This window comes from Anser brachyrhynchus (assembly GCF_964034855.1).
Source record: "Anser brachyrhynchus genome assembly, chromosome: 6".
Classification (NCBI taxonomy): domain Eukaryota; kingdom Metazoa; phylum Chordata; class Aves; order Anseriformes; family Anatidae; genus Anser; species Anser brachyrhynchus.
Window position 1 is genome coordinate 31,148,641 of NC_137700.1, and position 7,908 is coordinate 31,156,548.

Here is a 7,908-nt window from a genome sequence, read left to right on the forward strand (position 1 = left end):
TGGTCCCAGCTGTTGCCACAAGAGTCCCCTGCCAGCCCCCTCTCCCCACCCCCAGCCCAGATGCACGTCACTTTTGGATAAACCCAACCCGACGGAGGAATTTGGCGTGAGACACGGACAAGGGGCTCCTATCCCCAAATCCCCGGGCTCATCCCCATCCAGGAGGGATGTGGATAGAGGAGCCATCCTCCCTCCTTGGGGAACCACACGGCGGGCAACGTTGGCACATCCCCTGGGGGTCTGAGTGCAAGGTCAGGCCCTGTGGTCTGCCTTCCCCCGGCTCCCCCATCCCCTCCCTTCCCTGCACCAACCCGCAGTCAGCTGCATCCTCGCCTGGCACCGCTCCCCGGAGCAGGAGCGGTGTTTGCATCAGCTGACGGGGCTGGCACATCTCTGTGCCACGTGGCACCCTGTCCCCGGAGGTGACCTTGTGTCTGCCACTGCCACGGCACACGGGGACATGCAGGCAGATGGGCAGAGGGTGCTCGTTCTCCCCGGAGCTCTCCGCAGAGCTCTCCCCAGAGCGGATATTCGGTATCACGAAAAATTGAAAGATCCCTGTGTGCTCTAGTTAGGATGGTTGGGAGTCTTTGTCTTGGAAAGACAGAGGGCTGGGAGAGCAGAGGTGGGAAGGGTCAGCCCTGCTGTGGTGCAGCGGGCGTGCAGAGCTCCCCTACCAGGGGCTGGGAGGAAATCTGGGGTGCGGAGCGACCCCGGGGATACGGGGAGAGCCGAGGGATTCGGGGACGGCAAAGGGTGCCTGAGCCCAAGCAGTGCTGGCAGAGCCCCTGGTTTTGGGGAGCTCTGGGAGAGCTGCAGAAGACACGAAGGGCACGGGCACAGTGGGCAGGGCTGGACATGGAAGGCCCGGATTGCGCACCCCGACTGACGCACGAGCGCGGCCGCGGCATGCGTTGAGCCGGCTCCCAGCCATGCCTGGCTGGCTCGGGCCCCCGGCACTTCCACGAATGCTTGCCTCTTGTGCCCAGCATTATTTTTTTTTTGCTCCCCAGCAGTGTGCCAGCCTGCCACGCCAGGGCTCACGTGGGCCAGCAATGTGAAAAGCCCATCAGCTCACCCCGTGCTCACCCATCGCTCCAGGTGTGCTCCACAGCACCTCGTCCATGTGCTGCTGTGTCCCGGTTGTGTCCCACCATTGCCTGGATGAGCACATCCCATTTCCCGATGCTTCTGGCTCTCAGGAAACTTTCTTGAAGATCCTTCTCTGTTTTGCCTCCCTTCCCTGCCGCCTGTCCCTCTAAATTATATTCTTTCATCCCCCCAGGCCGTGCTCCTGGTGCTAATACCCCTCAGATATTTGCAAGCTATCATCGTGTCCTCAGTGAGTCATCATTAGGCTAAGCTCTTGCACTTAGCTCCTTTAATCTTTCCTTGTAAATCTTTCCCTTTGCACCTCCGCTTGCTTTCATTGCTTTTCCTGAACGTCTTCCAATCGTGCCAGTGGCTTTCGGGTCATAGGCCTGGAAATGACCCTCGTGCCTCTACTTGGACCATAGGCAGAGCTGCCCAGGGCCGATCCTTCCCTCGGCACATCTGTGTTCAGTCCCAGATTATATGGGCATCTTTCCAGTGGCAATCTCCCCTCTACCAGCCACTCATGGCTGTGCCCAAGGGTGCTGTTCCCTGACTCCAACACCAGCTGAACCAACGTGGGCTGAAAAAAATAAAATCAAATAAAATTTACTTCTATTTGTTCCCTTTGAAAAAAAAAAAAAAATCCAGCCTGTTTTCCTTTAGGCTCACAAGGCAAGAGGTGGTGACTCACACTGCAAGTGAAGCAGGTGAAAATGGAGCAGGATTCTTTCCCCCACAACAAGCCAAGCCACTGCTGGGTATTTTGGGTTGGGAGCTGGAATGAAGCTGATGGGGCCCATCTGTTACTTTCCCCTTCGCAGATCAGCTGTGTTTTCCCAAGCTGACCTTCATCTGCTATTTCAAACCCCAGGTCAGCCTTCCCGTGGGCTCTGTCCAGCTCCCACTGGGAACGAAACCCGGTGCTAAATATTTTGGTGTCATTTCACTATGTGCTCCTGCCTTTACTACCACCTACAGGCTTCAGGAATGAAGCAGCTTCTTCCCAGATCATTAACAGGGAGCTTAATTAAGAGCTGTCATAACACCAGGCATCACTGCTGGAGAATGGTAGCCCACTTTGCAGCTGGGTGACAGGGTCACGCTGTTCTCATTACCCTATCGAGAACATTCTTCCTTTATCGCTGACTCCAGGACTCACAGCTCCATCTCTTTTTTTAACAACTCGCCCCTCCTGCAACCTTTTCCCATCCTTCTTCAAATTCTGGCTGATATTTTAGATGGAAGAAGCCAGTTTTAAGTGAAGAGAGCAGGAGTGGTGAAACAAATTGTTTCAGGTTGTTTCTGCCCCGTCCCCATCTCCTCTGCAGAGCTTACCAGAGTGAGACACTTTGACCTTTTAAAGCAATATTCCCGTTAGAGGCTTTGGGGAAGGGCTGAACTGATTTACCAATATCCACACGAAAACTTGGTTAGAGTTTGATGGCTGGAGACTAGCAATGCCAGGCACAGCCAGGCCAGAAAGCTCCGTATGCTCAGCCATGACTGCTCCACGCTGGCACGAAGAGATAAGCCTCCATCCATGTGTCCCCTAATCCCACCCAATTCTCTGTACCCCATAAGTGGGTAAAAGCCTCCACACAGATCAGTTTCTGTCCTGCCCCTTGCTATTTTCAAAGCTAAGCCCCACAAGGACCCCCGTTCGTGCAAATGTTGAAGCACACACTCAAGCCGTGAGCGCATGTGCTTTGCCACTGCTCCCAGAGGACTTCAAAGGGTCGGGCCCACGTGCTTAAAACTGAACAGGTGTTAAATAAGCTGCTGGATCAGGTCATCAGTCATCTGCGAGGCAGGGGGCACTGGATCTATCTTGCGATAATAAACCACTTTGCTACATTTGCACAGGCCTTTGCAACAGCCAATAAATCAGGCAAAACAGCTGCTGCCGAGCTATGCAGAGACTTCGCCCTCCGACGCAAACTTTCTGAAAAGACCAGCCGTGAGCTGGGCTGGGGGAATTTGAGGCTGGGCTTCTGCAGACCCCGATGCCGGACTGGGGGCTGTCATTGCAGCTCACCCCGAAATGCAGAAGTGGATGGAAGAGCAGGTGGTGACAGGAGCTGGGCTCAGCACCGTGCCACTTGCAGCACGGGGAGCCCAGTGCAGCCATTGCCCATAGAGCACCAAGCCTCCCAGTGGCTAAAGCACCCACGTGTGGCTGGGGAGATTGTATCACCACTGCTATCAGGGCTCCCCCAGCTTGCTAAACTGGGCAGCAGCACTAAACGTGGCTCTGAAATGTTTGGGGATGTGATGAGCAAAGGGAGGTGGCAGGAACCTGGGCATGGGTCCTCAGTCTGGCTCCGTCGGCTGCTCCCTGATTTGATCCAGTCACTTCCCTGCTTTATTAAAGGATTCTTACCTAATTCAGCCAGCAGTTTACTGGGCACAGCTCCCCAGGAAAAGGTTCTCTGTGAGTTTTATCACCTGCTGCCCTGAGGGAAAAGGAAAGAAACCCCCAGCAGGCAGTGAGCACCTGGGGACAGGCTGCTGAGATACAGCAAGAAGCGGCTGCCAGAGCAGTTGCAAGGGATGAAGAAGGAAGAGTGAGGAAAGCCACACACAAAAAGGAGAGGAGAAAGGCCCCGTTTGAGAGGAAGCCCCAAAATGAGACGCTGTCAACTCTACAAGCTCCTCAGAGCACACCACGGGGAGAAAGGGTAATGTTGCTCTCCGTCAGCATTTAGCTCCTGATCCCAGAGGCTAATTTCTGCTAATGGAGAGCAATTCGCCTCGGCCGGGATCCCCAGGGTGACGCCAGCTCCCACCTCACTCCTATACACACAGACATTTTGAGCTGAGGCCTGGAATCCATACGTTGGGCCTCAGCTGTCACCGAAGGCCTGGGGGTGCTGACAGGGCCCAGCTGCCGGGCCAGGCACGTCCCGTGGTGTTCGGTTTTAGCACACCAAGTTTCACAGAAAATCTCTCCTAGCTTTTCCGGAGCGGGCTACTGCTTCAGGGCTGCCAAAATACTTGTTTGCAAGAGGGACGGGGAAGGGGAGTCTCTCCACAGGACGGGAAGTATCGCTTCCCTGCCTAGCCCCACGGGGGGACTCAGCGCGGGGCCCTCGGATCTGAAGGACAATCTCCACTCTGTAAAAGACCCCGCAGCCGATGTGTGAGATAAAGCCACCAGCAGCGAGGGAACATGCTGCACTCTATCAACCTGTCAGGCAACAAGTGTGCGCTGTGCTGGGCTCGCTGCTTCCGACCTGGGCAAATACATCCAAGCAGGGAGGACAGCTGTGGGAAGCCTCTGTGTGTGTCCTGCCATCTCGCTCACTTGTGCGGAGTGACTCCCAGAAAGCTCCTTCTGACCCTCGTCTGCTTCTCTGCTGCTTTTCTGCCTCCGTCCCTCCCAAAAAGAAAAAATAAACAGGCTCCGCATCCCTCCTGCTCCTCCAGCAGCTGCGAGAAAAGTACACCGGGGGGATATTTTTTCACAGCCGTGAGTTAGTGCAAGGGTTTGCACGTGGAGATGGAAGTTGTGGGGCTATGGCAGGGTCTGGATGGGAACAGAGTGCTTCGGGTTTGGTGTTGTTTGTTAAAGGGCAAAGAAACCCACAGCTGGGCAAGCTACAAATTGTTATTATCTCCACTGTGCTTGGCTCTTCAGGACAAGGACAGGCATTGGGGCACGCTGATAACCCAGGCAAAATAGCAGGAGCACCACTAGTGCCCTGGGACAGTGTTTCCCACTTGCAGAGCTCAAGGTTTATGCAGCTCTAAGCCAAGCCTGGAGGTGCAAGAGGGCCAAGGAGCCAGGCGATGGGCTGCCAAGATGGGGGAAGGTGGTCAAAAGCAGCAGAAGGGAGGAACCCCTGTGGGACAGTTCAGAAAGAAAACCAAGCAGGACCAAAATTTGGGGAAGATAAAAGGTGATAAATGTCCGTTTCTTCACCAAACTTTTCCGCTTAGCCTCTTGCTGAACCCAATTACCCTAACTAAAATGAATGTGCTGTAATACGACAGACTTTTCTCTTTGATTAAGGACTTGCAGGCCTCTTGCAGGTGATGCACACTATAACTCACTGTAAAGATGGCTGCATTTTATAACCACTGAGTTGTGTGGAGTTTAGGGCTTTTTTTTTCCCCTTTCGCCCCCCTCTTCCCCGATTCCTTGCTCTCCAGTTCAGACCAAACTGGGTTTAACTAGGCCTGAATAATTTAATAGAGTCATTATGCTCCTGTGTTTTTCCCTTACTGTCAACTGTAAAATCCATACAGTAGCTTCGGGAAATGGGGCTAATTTGAATTGATAATAGGAGACTCTGGAAAAAGTCATCTATTGCCGTGCAATGGTGGAGCAGATGCATGCTAAATCTTGTATAATGAAAGAATATGCTGGTGTCAATTATGTAAGAAAACGACTTTACAGTGGTTTGAGGCAATGGGTTAGCATTCTGCTTGATATTATCACATAAAGAAACACCCATCAAAACTTCTCATAAATATGGAACGGCGAGTAAGATTACATTATAAATTTGAATGTTATGAATGTGTATGAGAGAGACAGATCAAAGCAGGAAACCCACCTCTCATAACTGGAAGTGAAAAAAAAGCCATATTTCAACATTTACATAGCACCGGGAGGGCAGGACGAGATTGGGGCCGGGATTCTGTCCCTCCCTCCTGCCCCATAGCTGCCGTGATGGCATTTGCTGGGGACAGCATTGCCACCAGACGCTGGTGACACAGCAGCAGGAGCCTGCGTGATGCTTTGGGGTGAGGTGGCTGGGGAGGTGGCGTTGCTGCTGCAGGTGGCTTTCAGCTTGAGAGATGTTTGCATGAGGAGCTAAACTTCAGCATTTCGGGACAGTTTTAGGGGTCTGGTTGCCATCAGCCAAAACCCGTACCAGCAGCCAGCACACGGCTGGGCACATGTCTGAGTGCAGAAAGCCTCAGCAGCTCGGGTAAGCAGGTCGCTGGGACAAGGTCTGTTTGCCCAGGGGCAGAGAGGTATCAGCTCAGGGCACGGCGGGCAGAGAGAGACAGAAAGGATTAGCAGGGTATCAGAGGGGATTTGCTTCCCAGCAGATTCCCAGCACGTGCTGGAGGGAGGAGGCGCTGGGGGCGAGGGAATTCCAGGGCACAGACTCAACGAACCACGTAACTAAATTCAATTCCTCGTAAAACACAAGCTGCAGCAGGCGTAGAGGAGAAAAGAGACGGCTGGCCTGAGCTGAGAACCGGGGCCGGGCAGCTACAGGGCAAGTCCCACAGCTCACATCCAGCCTGGGGCACGGCAGGTCACCCCGTGCAAACCCTCTGAGCTTGCACTGCCCACTCCCAATCCCCCTGGGACCTCAGCAGCACCCGAGCCGCTCCCAGCCACAGCATGGCCCCTGGCAGAGCTGTCGGTTAGCCCAGCTCCAGGGCTGGATGCAAAGCGGAGCAGATCCAGGCTCCTTGCTCCCAGCTGATGGCTGAACCCCCTCGGTTTGCTCTGCCCGGGCTCCAGCTGGCCGGCTGCAGCCTGGGTCCATCAGGCGCTGTCAGCGTGGTGCACCCGAGCTCCCAACGCGAATGGGAGGCATGTGTGAGGCATCACTTCGCAGCCATTCATTCCCTCATGCTCTCCCAGATGTTGCTGCCCTCCGCAGCCGGGACAGCTGAACGCATCCAGCCCAGAGCCAGCCTGATCTGCTGCAGGCTTTCAGCATCAACACAGAGAGAAATCGGCAGCGTCGACGTTGGGTTTTGAGCCGTGGCACTTCAGGAGCAAGCATCCAGCCGGCCAGCTGCTGGGGTGGAAAAGGCCAGCTGTGGGGCTGGGGCCAGCCAGAGCGTTAGGTGACAACACGTCTGCCACCTGACCTCGGCCCCAGCATTTGAGTTGTCCTCTGAGCCCATGCTCGTCCTCTCTGGCCCTACTGCTGGATGTTCCCAGCCCTGGAGCAGTGGGAATTGTGCTGCTGTGGGTGCACTCACCCAGTGTACCTGTACCAAACTATCTCAGCATCGCCCACATCAATACCCATGTCACGCTGTGGGATCTGGTGCAGAGGTGTTAATCAGCAGTGTGCTGCCTGGGAGAAGCAGCAGCTCTTTTGTGCAAAAGCTGCCACTGGAAGCTGCCCAGCAGAGCAGGGTTTGGGGTGACAGGTCTGCTCTGGGGCATGCAAGATGCAGAGAGCCAGGGCCAGGAAACCAAACGTGAGAGCAAGGGAGGTGTCTCCAGCCAGTCATTAGCGTGAGCTTCTGCCACAGACTGTAAATCCTCAAGTAGTCACTGCAGAGCATGGGGTGGGCCCAAATCACTGCAGGTTTCCACCAAAAGTCCATAAGGATGGCAAGTGCCACTGTCTTCCTAGGGCAGGTCCCTGCGAAACTGCATTCACTTTGACATCTCCGGTGCAGGCAGCACCACCATGAGGCAGGGTAGCTCTAACCCCTGTATAGGACGGGTGCCCACATCTGGTCACCAGGCTCTGTTTGGCCTGAACCACTAAATTTTACCTCCTCTTGGGTGTGATGTGTCTCCTGCTGCTTACGGTGGCAACATCTCTGTTACCTGGCACTCATCGGGCACTTCTCATCTACACCGGGAGCCCCAGTCCATCTGGCACTCCAACAACGTTGCATGTGCAGGTGATGGCTGCTTTAGTCGGGGTAACAGGCTGAATGAACCCCATGCCCTTGGGGCGAGGTATGTCTGCGGAGGCAGCAAAGAAAGAAGATCCAAAGGACAAAAAGAGAAATGTGACTTTGAACAGAGCTCCACAGGGGAAATGACTCTGGAAGTTCTGGTGGCCCCACGTATGGGTGCCAGCATGCTCCTGCTAGCACTGA